Below are 12997 nucleotides of genomic sequence, written 5' to 3'. Positions count from 1 at the left end.
GAATGAACAACCTGTCTTCGAAGGAATAGCGCCAGGAATGCTCCTTAGAAGGCAGAATGGACATGTGATCAGGAAGGACCAGGATAAGGAGCTCTGGTAGTGTAGAGGTTATGAATTGGGCTGCTAACCTCAGGGTCAGCATTTCGAAACTACCAGCTGTTCCATGGGAGAAAGACAATGCTTTCTACTCTCGTAAAGATTTACAGCCTTGAAAACCTTGTGCAGGGTTACTATGAGTCGGAACCGACTCCACAGTACTTAATAACATATAGACTTTCACATTAGGGAAATTATAATTCGACACTTACTTGTTGGAACAACAGTGTAAAGAGAGGTCTTATGATAAAAATGACACCAAAATTATTCACTTTGCCAAATAAATATATGTTGTTGTTGTTAAGTGCTGTTGAGTCAGTTCCAACTCATAGTGACTCAGTATAAGGTTTCTGGGAGTCCTGGTGTGGCACTGTGGGTTAATGCGCTGGACCACAAGGTCAGAGGTTAAAGCTCACCAGTAGCTCCCTGGAAACCCTATATAGGGTTGCTGTGGGTTGGAACTGACTCAACAGCACTTAACAATAACACAACATAGGGTTTGGGAGAAGTGGCTGGTAAGTTTAAACTGCTGACATTGTGGTTCAAACTAACCTTGCAGTCCAGTGCATTATCCTGCAGTGCCACACTAGGACTCCAGATAAATGCATTAGTATTTAAATGCACCATCACAAAAGTGTCAAAGTGTGAACTCTGGGTATTCTAACTACATTTTAATGTAAAACATAAATTTATACAGTTTTAAATCAATGTATTTCATTTTCTTATTTCAATTCAATTAGATGGAGTTAGATGTTCTCTTTTGTAAATCATGCAGTACAGTTTTCAATGATCATAAAAAGAAAATACACAGGGCTTGTTAATGATATGTGTTTGCCAGTTATTATGTGAATTGTTCACATGTTTATTTGCAATAACGTTTTAAAGCTTCTGTGTGTTTGTGTGTATAAACCATGGGGTCATAAAATGTAAGCATTTACTTCAGTAAGTGAAGAGGTGGCAAGATTCAAGGACCACATTGAAAAAGGTAGCGTTCCTAAACTATTTTATTTGTAGGCTAGAAAACCCACCCCTGTAACAATTCCTAGCATAATAGAAATTTTAAACCTTTCTGCTTATACTGAGCCGATTATCTAGAAAATCATCAGATCCTTTTCAGCTGTGTCTTGGACCTGGAGTGGTTCAACTTTAATATGGAAATGGTGCACCTGGGCATAGTGTTCTCCTTCAGAGCCAGCATGTCTTCTAGATGCTATTGATGTTGCTGCTGGTCCATGGGACACCCTTTGAGAAATCAGGTCCTAGACAGCTGAGGTTAGGACCTGTCTTGACTGACTGTGTGGCAAATCTATACCCAAAAGAAGAACTGCTTGCTTTGGGAAAGAAAAATGACACTTTGGAAAAAAGGAATTTAGCCTGAAGCTTTTTCTAGTCTAGAGAAAAGCATTTAATTGCCATTTAATTAATGCAAACCATCCTTTTTCCTCTTTCATACTGATATGACTTTGGAGTCGCCATCTTTATAGAAACAGATGAAATGACAAGTTGATGGGAAGAAGGACATTCATGGCTTTAGACTGACTTTGTTTTAGTAGCAAGCAGTTTGGCTTTCTTAAATGAATCGGAGCCTCTTTGCCCAAACCCATAGTTATCGAAGGCAGTTTTTCAAAACTGAAGGTCCCCTAAAGTAACTGAATTTCCCATCGTAGTAGAGGACATCAGCTTGTTTATCACTTCACATCCATGCTGCTGAGCCTTGCTCAGGGTGCAAAAAGCACAGATTCAAGGAAGCAGTGCTGTTGTCACGTACCCTTGAGCCGATTCCAAAGCATTACGACCCTCTGTGTGGTTTCCAAGGAGTAGCTGGTGGGTATGAACATTTGACCTTGCGGTTCCAAGTCCAGTGCTGATCTTAACAGCAGCACACAAGGGACCCTTAATGTTTTAGAGAGGACTGGCACAGATTACAGCTGAGTTTCAAGTAGCAATTACGAAGACAGACTTCCTTCTCCTTAGCAACAGTCTATGCAATGTGAGCGGAAACTTGGAAATAGCAGAGGTCCCTACAGAGACATCTGTGTGCAGGTAGAGTCAAAAGCAATTGAAACACGTTTGCACTAATGACTTTGGGGACCAGAGTGCCCTGAGAATGAAAGAGGAGGGCCTATTATCAGCAGTGACCTCTACTTTGCAATTTAAATGAATATTGGGTATGTAATGGGTACCTGGGTGGGAGGATTGTGTAACGTGAGTGGTACCCAGTGCATTTCTTTATCTAGAACTTTAGATGGAGAAAATTTTTCCTTTGCTCTTTGCATATTCAGTAGTGACAGGTTTTTTTGGGTTTTGTTTTATTCTTCTTTGCTGGTTTCTGATCCCAGTGGAATAAATTCGGAATTGCTGTTCAGAACTCAGCCCATGCAGAGATGCTTGCATTCAGGGAGAAAAGGATGGATTGTAGAGAGTCTTAGAGGGGTTAGACAGAACTCAGTTGAAATCCAAGGTGACTTGTGTCCTCGGGGGAATAATGCTTGCCTTAGTGGTTTGGAGATGACCTTCATGAAGTGTCTAGTAGAGTATTTGGTATATAGGTTCATAGTAAGTGGAAGTGTTATTTTTGAAAGCTATCTTGATTAGATTTCAAGATGAGAGCTGGAGTTCTGAACTGAATTTAAACTGAATTTTTTTCCCCCCATTTTGGAAGAGTAACAAAGGATACTGATTGTACAGAATGAAAGATATCAAGAAGGCATGACTCTCGCAAATGTGAACTAGAAGAATTTACTTTCAAAGTTCTTAGCAAAGAGGTAATTAATGAAATGTTCAGAACTGTGCTGATTACAGGGAATTGATATCTACTTCTTATATAGAACTTCACGATGTGGCCAGTCCAAATTGAGAAATACTGAAAGTGTAAAATACACACTGATTTCAGAGATAGTATGAAAACACAATGTAAAATATTGTTAATAATGTCTATATATTGATTATTTGTTGAAATGTTAACATTTTAGATATATTGGTTTAAATAAAATATATTGATAAAGTTACTTGTACTTGTTTCTTTTTACCTTTTCCTAATGCGTCAGGTTGCAAAGCTGTTTGAACTACAAGGTCAGTGGTTCAAGCTCACCAGCTGCTCCTCAGGAACCCTATGCAGGGTTGCTATGGTTCGGAACCTACTCGACGGCACTTAACAACAATGCAGCTGGTAGAAAGTTTTAAATAACATGTGGCTTACATTTTATTTCTGTTGGCTAGCACTAGTCCAGACTCCCACTGAACTCACATAGAAAATTCTTGGAGAGGTTTGACTTAGCAAATTCTCATTCCAAAAGAGTCCAGATATATTCTCAGGGTCACAACCTGGATCATGTTATTACTTTATTCATAAGCAGATTTCTGTGAAGTTTGTTCTAAGCAGACACGTAACAACCTATTGTCTAAAAAGGTATGTTTTCTCTGTATTTATCTCTAAAATATACCTCCACACCCTCAAAACAGGAGTCCTGATGTGGCACTGTAGGATAAACACTGGACCATAAGGTCCCTGTTAAAACCATAAGGTCGGCAGTTCAAACCACCAGCCACTCCTTTGATACCCTATACAAGGTTGCTATGAGACAAAAATGATGCAAGAGCACTTAACAACAATATTGTTGTAAGTACCCTGGAGTCGGTTCCGACTCATAGTGACCCTGCACAGGGTTTCTGAGGCTGTAAATCTTCAAGGGAGCAGAAAGCCTCATCTTTTTTCCATGGATCGGCTGGTAGTTTCGAACTCCCGACCTTGAGGCTAGCAGCCTGATTTGTAACCACTACGCTACCAGAGCTCCTTTACAGCAATGTTGTTGTTAAGTGCTGTCGAATCGATTCCAACCCATAGCGACCCTGGATAGGGTTTCCGAGGAGCAGCTGGTGAGCTTAAACTTCCAACCTTGCAGTTCAAACGGCTGTGCAGTCTGGTGCATTAACCCACAGCACCACACCAGTAGCAACCCCTAAAAAAAGCACCACTGAAAGAACATTGGAACTGCAAAGACGTTGTTACTTTTATAATATTTACCACAATAAAAACTAATCAATGAGTAAAATCTCAAAACCTACTTTAAAAAAAAGAAAAAAGTATTGATACAAAAGGAAAATCAAGTAGTGTTAATTGGTCAGCTTTCATCTTGTTCTAAAAATATAAGAAAGAGAAAGGATGTTTTGCATCAAATAAATGGCTTCATGGTTACTGGTTTTTGACTTTGTGGAATACAGAGAATAAACAAAGTAAATTTATTCTTTCTGGCCCTTAGTTGTCGGGGAGTTATTGAAAGGGAAGTGTAACCCTATTTCTGCAGCAGAACTAATGTGAGAGGAGAATGGTAAATTAAATAAGGGCAAGATGATTTAGCCAGCTGCTTCAGTCTCCTGAATAATCACTCATAAGATGCAAATAAAATGACAACTTTGTGCTATTAAATAGAGTTATGGTTTTCAACTTGAAATGAATACTGTGATGTGGCTGAGTAGTCGTATTAATGGGGTATTTTTGGTCACTCATTTGTCCTTAGATTATCTCAGCTCCAGAGATGGAAATGATTATAACTCTAATCATGAGGAGCAAAAAGGACAGTGTTGTCAGTAAATTGGAATTGAAGAACAGGCTATCAATGATTTCACTAGCCTATCACTATGTTCTGGAATTTTGATTTAATTTTTATATTTCTCTTTCTTGAAAGCCATCTATGGAATTGTAGGGGACTTTCCGACTCTCAATCAACTTTTGGTGAATCTTAAAAGTTGAGAGGGGTATCACATCACTCGTGATTTCATGGGAGACCTTTAGGACTTGCAAGATATTTAAGTATGGTTAATGGTTGGAGTCCTGGTGTGGCACTGGGAGTTAATGCGCTGGACTGCAAAGTTGGTTTGAACTGCAAGGTCAGCAGTTCAAGCTCAGCAGCTTCTCCTCAGAAACCCTATACAGGGTCACTGTGGGTCAGAACCAACTTGACAGCACTTTACAACAACATGATTAATGGTTAGGTGGTGTCCAGGGCAGAAAGATATATTGCCAGGGGGAAACTTCCTTAAGCAGTTACAAAATAGTCTTTACACTTTATTTTTTAAAATGCTATACATGTTCTGAGCAATAATCCCAAGCATTCTTAGATATTATGAATCAGAATAGATTTGATGATGGCATACAACAGCAATAACCTTGACGTATTACCAGAATCATAGCTAAGAAAGTATGTTGGGCACTCCTTGGGAAAAGAAGAATGTAAAACTTGGAAGACTGTTAACCTTCCTATCCTGCCCAATATATTTATCCTCATCTGAGGGCAGTGTTTCGTTGTGTTGTACATAGGGTCATTATGAGTCGGTACTGAGTCAATGTCACCTAACAACAACAAGGTTTTCCAAGGTAACAGTAGTAGAGTGTTTCATTCAACAAGTATTTGGTAAATCCTGTAAGGCATGGAAACATTGTATAAGATAACTTTGAGAAGAATCCTAAAAGGCAATATGTTGAACTACTGTTGTTAAAGTCCTTCAAGTCAGTTCAGACCCATAGCGACGCTGCATAGCGTTACTAAGGAGCAGATGGTGAACTTGAACTGCCAACCTTGTGGTTCAAATGGACTTTGCAGTCCAGTACATCAACCCACAGCACCACACCAGAACTCTGTTCCAAATTGACCTTTTTAGCATTTCCCATCTCTGATGAGGTTCCTAGGCCTATGCTGGGATGGCACTGTTTGCTCTTTTAAACCTCGGATCTCAGACGATGGGGACAGTGAAATTCAGGGGAGGTTGTTCAGTGTGATTACAATTTCATCTTCATGTACAATCTTCTTGAATTTTAAACATCATTATTGGTAAGATGGAGGGTCAGAAAAAAAGAGGAAAACCCCCAATGAGATGGATTGGCCTAGTAGCAGCATCGATGGACTCAAGCGTGGCAACAGTAGTGAGGTTGGCCCAGGACTGGGTATTGTTTCGTTCTTCTATACATAAGGTCACTATGGGTTGGTACCGACTCGATGGCACCTAACAACAACAACAACAACAACAACAACATACTCAGTTTTAAAAATTAGATTGTCTTTATAACCAATGCTTTTGAGCTTCACCACATCCTTAACTTTTTGAGAGAAAGAAACAAAAATTTGTATTCATAGAATCAAGATATCCAGACTTTTATTATTCTAGAAAATTGATACTGTATATGAAAATTTTGAAATGTTAATTTCCTTATTTTGAGTCTTATCTCTTCCTTCACATTCTCCATTGCATTAATCTTCAAATATTTACATATCAATCAATCTATGTATCTGTTGTTGATCCAGTCATCTGTATAATTCCTGTCAAACTCAGCTACAATAACTGATACAGAATATGTCACATAAATGTATTAAGTTCAGAAGAGAGACAGAATGATATTCTGATTTTTATCTTTATTCAGAATTCTCAATAAATCTCCCACAGCAAATGTTCCAAAAGTAGTTATTGGAAATGATTGTCTCAGTTTCTAACCCTCACTCTAGATTTTCAAACATTGTGTATCAGTAAGTCACTGTGGTCACTTCAGTTGAGCTTCTTAATGATCCTTATTAAAATGAAACAGTTCATTGATTTTTCAGATGACGTGTTCGTTGTTTTAACTTTTTTGATGCTAGTTCAACTGTGAGGTCATCATTTCCTTTCCTTACTACACACTGCTTGCAGTCCATCAGCCAATTCTGTTATCTTTACTTTCAAAATACGTACTGAAACCCACTTTTCCCAATGTCAGTTGTTACCAGCATTGACCAAGAGACTGTTGTCTCTCAGCTGGACTGTTACAGAAGCCTGTTAATTTCTTTCTCTGCTTGTCTCTTGCCATGTTACAGTCAGCTCTGCAAATAGCAGGCAAAGTAATCCTTTAAAACTGAAGTCAGGCTATGCACCTCTTTGGTTAAAAATGCTTAAATTGGAGTCTGTTGAAACAGAATAAGATCCATCCAGTTTCTTTGCATGGTCCAGTTCTCTTTGACCTCTCTGATGTCACCATCACCTGCTTCTAGGTGGGCCCTTGCTCATCCTGCTCTGATCCAGCCACTTTGATCTCTTCAGCCTTGCAAACATGCACGTCCTTCGGGGCCTTTGCACCTGCTGTTCCATCTTCCTGGAGGCCTTCTCCTCACAGACTCCTTCCCCATTTCTCTCAGATCTTTGAAAATGTGTCACTCCATCAGAAAGGCCCTTTATAGGACACAGATCTTACTACTCTTCCCACCCCGCTTGCTCAGAACGAAATACATATTTGTTGAATAAGTGAAATACATATTATTCATAGAGAGACATTTAATTTCCTGTTCCACCTATGAGAATAGATAAATAATATGTAAAATGATACTCAGCAGCAGAAAACAGATAAATATTACAAAGTGGTGAAAAATAAAAAAAGAGAGACAGAGAGAGAGAGCTATTGTAAGAATTCTAAACCATGCAGTTGTCTTTATTTAAAGAACACAGTAACAGAATAATAAGCCAATAAATTGTTGGGAAATGGAGATAGTCTTTAGAACAGCTAACATTTATAGTTTTATAGTAAGATAATTAATTTACACAATTAGGTAATGTTGCCGGTTTAATTTTTAGTATTATTTTTTTCTAAAGTATTAGGTATTCCTCTCTTTGTGATCAAAGTTAAACTGTCCATATACTTGACAAACTGTCTTTATAGTAAAATGAAACTCTCGATGTGTGTGTGTACAATGTATATTGTTGTTGTTGCTAGGTGCCATTGAGTTGGTACCGACTCATAGCGACCCTATGCACAACAGAACGAAACACTGCCTGGTCCTGGACCAACCTCACAATCATTGCCATGCCTGAGCCTGTCGCTGCCACCACTGTGCCAATCCATCTCACTGGGGGTCTTCCTCTTTTTCTCTGACCCTCCATTTTATCAAACATGACATCCTTCTCCTGTGACAGGTCCCTCCTGATATGTCTGAAGTATGAGAAGTCCATCTGGCTTTGAAGGATCACCTTGACTACTTCTTCCAACACAGATTTCTTTGTTCTTTAGGCATTCCATGATACTTTTATTATTATGTTCCAACACAATAACTCAAATGCAAGTGCTTCTATGGTCTTCTTTAGGCTTTCACATGAATATGAGGTTATTAAAAACTCCTGTGGCTTGGGTCATGTACACCTTAATTGTCAAACTGACATATTTGCTCTTCAACACTCTAAAAATGTCTTGTGCAGTAGATTTGCCTAATGCAATATTTTACTTCTTAACAGCTGCTTCATGAGTGTTGATGGTTGAAATGTATATACAACTGATTATATAAGATGGGGGCTTAAAAAATTTTGTGGAAAAATTCTGTTATTTCCATGAACCTTTGAAGCCTCTCATACACATTTGAATTAATCATTTTTATTTTCTATGCTCATAAAAGTTGCGACAAATGGGAAAGTTATTTTCTGTTTTAATTAGGAATCTTGTAATGATGATGATGATGGGTTAATTATTATTATTATTATTTATAGATAGGTGGTATGTACATTCCAACTTGTAGGAGGAAGATTTCTGCTAGAACCAGGAGTTCTTCTGTATCCTATAACTGTTATAACTTACTCAACTGTCTGGGTTAATTGCTTTATCTCCAAAAAGAGGATAATAAAATATTATTGATTTAAAGGTAAAAATATAGTCTGAAGTAGTTTAAAGAAAATTTGAAGATTCATAATTTAAAAATCACAGTGAGGAGAAGAGCACAAGAGGAATGCAAGACCTTATCCAAAGAAGTAGCGACACCAGAGATAAAGGCAGAGATGGGGACATGGAGAGAAAGAGCAGCTGAGGATTCTAGATCCATGGGACTAGAGGGACTGAGAGCTGGTGGCCAGGAGGCAGACTTGCAGAATGTGTCCTTTGGTAGTATAAATTATTATATATGCATGAGTGTTTTTAAAAAAAAGAGCTAAAATGAATAGAGAGAAATACTGTTAACTGATGGTACATGGAGGGGTTTATAATCATTATAATGAAACAAGGCATATGATTTGTTGAATGTAAAACTGATGATCAGCCCTGTAAACTTTCACTCAATCCAAAATAAAAACCTAAAAAATAAATCACAGTGAGATAGAACCATGTACCCATTAGAGCACTGGTGGTTTTGTGGATTAAGCGTTGGGCTTGCTAACCACAGGGTCAGGAGTTTGATTCCAACAGGCGCTCCTTGGGAGAAAGATGAGATTTTCTGCTCCCATAAAGATTTATAACCTCGGAAACCCTATACAGGGCCACTATGGGTCAGAACCGACTTGGCGGCACTTAACAACAACGAACTATTCAAATAGATAAAATAAGAAAATCAAAACAACAATCTAACTTGTCAATATCAAGTGAATGAGGGAGGTGGGGCCTCTTTGGAATATAGCTTGGCAGTTTCTTATAAAGATAAACATATATAACCCAGCAATCCCACACCTGGGTATTTGCCTAAGTGAAATGGAGACTTGTGTTCTGACCAAAATGTTTACTGTGGCTTCGTCTATGATCACCCAAACAATTGGAAGCAATTTAGAGGTCTGTCAACCTGGGAATGGAAAACAAACCATGGTATTTCCCAGGTGGAATATTACTCACCATTGAAAAGGATCAAACTTTTGATGCACTCATTAGCATAGGTGTATCTTAAATGGATTATGCTACATGAAAGAAGCCAGAGTCAGATTTAAAGCCTACATACTATATTATTCCATGCTGGAAAAGACAAAATTATAAGAACAGAAAACATATCAGGATTGGGAAAGGAGGATTTGACTATAAAAGGACAGCATGAGCTTCTGGGGTGTATTGGCTGTTTGATGATGCATGCAGGGAATTGTAATCATTGCAATGAAATAAAATAAGATAGGATGCATGTAAAGCTAATGATCTCCCATGTAAACTATCACATAATTCACACACACACACAAAAAGAAAAAAAGGACAGCATGAGGAAATTTTTGGAGTAATGGAATTGATTTATTTCTTAATTTTGCTACATGACTGTATACACTTGTCAAAATTCATAGAATTGTATACCAGAAAGAGTAAATGAAAAAAGATGCTCAAATGACAATTCATTTTCTTGATAATTAAAACCATGTATGCCTGCGTCCAGGCTTGAATTTCCAAGTCGTTGCAGAGCCTCCGTTCCCCATTTTGTTTCAGGTTAATCGCTGTGGTTTCCTAGAGAGACCTTGTTTTGCTCTGGTAGTTGTAGTACTCACAGAATGAGAAATTCTGATATGAGAAGGAACAGTGCTAGAAATCGTTTCCACAGTCTTTTGGAAGAGTTTTCAAATCCTTGGAGAGAACCGCTCAGCTGATTAACATTGCTCAGTCGTGATGCTGGCCAATGACTGGGAACTTGTCCTAAATGCACTAGCTGAAGATCAGCTGCTTTTGTCTCTTCAGGTGAATAGAAAGATAGAGACAGAGCTAGCTGCTGCTCCATTTAATTACTTTGGACTGAGTGTTTGAGGACCTTTCTTTTCAATATGGTACCTGTATTAGAGCTCTGACTTCAGCTACTATGAAGAGTTTGCAGGCTTCAATTCAATCTGCATGAATCAAGCTATTGCTTTATCCCACGGTGTCAGACTCCATTGGACAGCTCATGATGTGATTTCTTATAGAACAAATGGTTGATCCGTTATCTGTGGCAAAAAAATAAGTAAATAAATAATAGACTTAAACACCAGACCCAAATTATGCAATTCATAGCAAGAGAACTTAGGGCATAGGTAGTTTCTAGTATAATTATATTCCTTTTTAATTTCACTGATTGGCTGGAAGATACATTTTGTTGTGAAGAATGTGAATAAAGAAAGACTCTTGATGTCATGATTCTTTGGTTAAACCAACCCTATTCACATTTTCTTGATTATTTCTGATCTTCTGTTGTATATACAGCCTCTATACAGCTGTGTTAACAGTGCCGTAGACCTAAATTGATCATGAAACCAATTTCTTACCAAGCAAGACTTTAAAAATCAGAAGTTTTAGATGAAAACAAAACAAAACAAACAAACAACAACAACAACAACAAAATATATATATATATATTTATTTTTTTTTCATTCTGGCATTACTCTAGAGAAGTAGCTGTTGAGTTTCTGATATTAAAATTCTTTGTTTAATTTGCACAGATCATTTTTTAAGTATGCATGGCAGCATCTGAGTGCTGCACAAGACCTCTTTAAAGTGTTGTAGAACAAAGATGTCAGTTTGAAAACTAAGGTGCATCTGACCCAAGCCATGATATTTCCAATAGCCTCATGTGCATGTGATATATGCTGGACAGTGAATAAGGAAGACTGTAGAAAAACTGATGTATTTGAGTTGTGGTGTTGAAGGATAATGTGAAAAGTACCATGGACTTCCAAATAACTAACAAATCTGTGTTGGAAGAAGTACAGCCACAATGCTCTTTAGAAGCCAAGACGGCAGACTTTGTCTTTCATATATCAGACATGTTGTCAGGAGGACCCTGAAGAAGGATATCATGCTAGGTAATATGTAGGGTCAGAGAAAAAGAGGAAGACCCCCATTAGATGGATTGGCACAGTGCCACCAATGATGGGCTCAAATGTAGCAACAATTATGAGGTTGGCGCAGAATTGGGCAGTGTTTCGTTCTGTTGTGCATAGGGTTGGTATGAGATGGTACCGACTCGATGGTACCTACCAATAACAACACATATGGGTTCTGATGATTCCTGGTGTGGCACTGTAGGATCAGCACTGGAATGCACACCACAAGATCGGCAGTTCAAATCTACCAGCCACTCCTTGGATACCCTATACAGGGTTGTTATGAGTTGGAACCAACTCGACTGCACGTAACAACACAAATCTGAGCGCTGAAGTGAATGAGAGATTTTGTTGTTGTCAAGTGCTGTTGAGTTGATTTTGACCCATAGTGACCCTGTATAGGGTTTCCAAGGAGCAGCTGATGAGCTTATGTTGTTGTTATGTGCCGTCGAGTTGGTTCCGACCCATAGAGACCCTGTACAGGGTTTCCGAGGGTGTAAATCTTTACGGGACTAGAAATCCTGATCTTTCTCCCCTGTAGCAGCTGGTAGTTTTGAACCTCTGACCTTAAGGTTCGCAGCCCGATTCGTAACCACCGCGCTACCAGAGCTCCTCATAGCAGACATTAATTAGCCAGCCAATCCAGTTTGCAGAAATGCAATAGAGACTTTCTGTATGTTGCCACTGCATGCTATCCGGTCGGTTCTGATTCAAAGTGACCCTGTATAGAGTTTTCTAGGTTACAAATCTATATAGGAGCCAAAAGTGTCATGGTTCTCCCTCTGAGCAACTGGTAAGTTTGAGTTGTTGACCTTGCGATTCGCAGCCTAACACGTAACCCACTATGGTACCAGGACACCTTACTTTGCATATGTTTTTGTTTTGTGCCTTCAAGTTGGTTCCAACTCATAGCAACCATATGTAGGGTTTCCATATGGTGGGTTTGAATCGACAACCTTGCAGTTAGCCATCCAGTGCATATCCTATAGCACCACACAGGACTCCTACTTTCCATATGGTATTCCGTTAAATTAAAAACTATGAATGAGGTAGATAGATAATTTTCCAGCTTTAAAAACATGAAAAGAAGTGATTTAACGTGTATTCTCAAAAATTGGTCTATCTCACTGTGTATTCCATGAGCTCCCTTTGGAGAAGAGTGTGTACTCATCTCGTTTCCACTTTCTGTGTAGGGTGGAGATCACATTGGTCTTTTTGAGGTTGAATCCTAGAGTGGCACCTCAGACCTGGCCTGACAATCAGGTCGGCTTCCTGTCCAGTGTTCCAAGAGATTTGGTCTAATTTCATGCATTTGTAAAAGCTGCTATCACATAGTCATTTACTGTCTCTTTTGCCCCAGGACTGC

Source organism: Chrysochloris asiatica, unplaced genomic scaffold (genome assembly GCF_000296735.1).
Source record: "Chrysochloris asiatica unplaced genomic scaffold, ChrAsi1.0 scaffold00141, whole genome shotgun sequence".
Lineage (NCBI taxonomy): Eukaryota > Metazoa > Chordata > Mammalia > Afrosoricida > Chrysochloridae > Chrysochloris > Chrysochloris asiatica.
The sequence above is the reverse complement of the archived record's forward strand: the minus strand, read 5'-3'. Positions refer to the sequence as shown.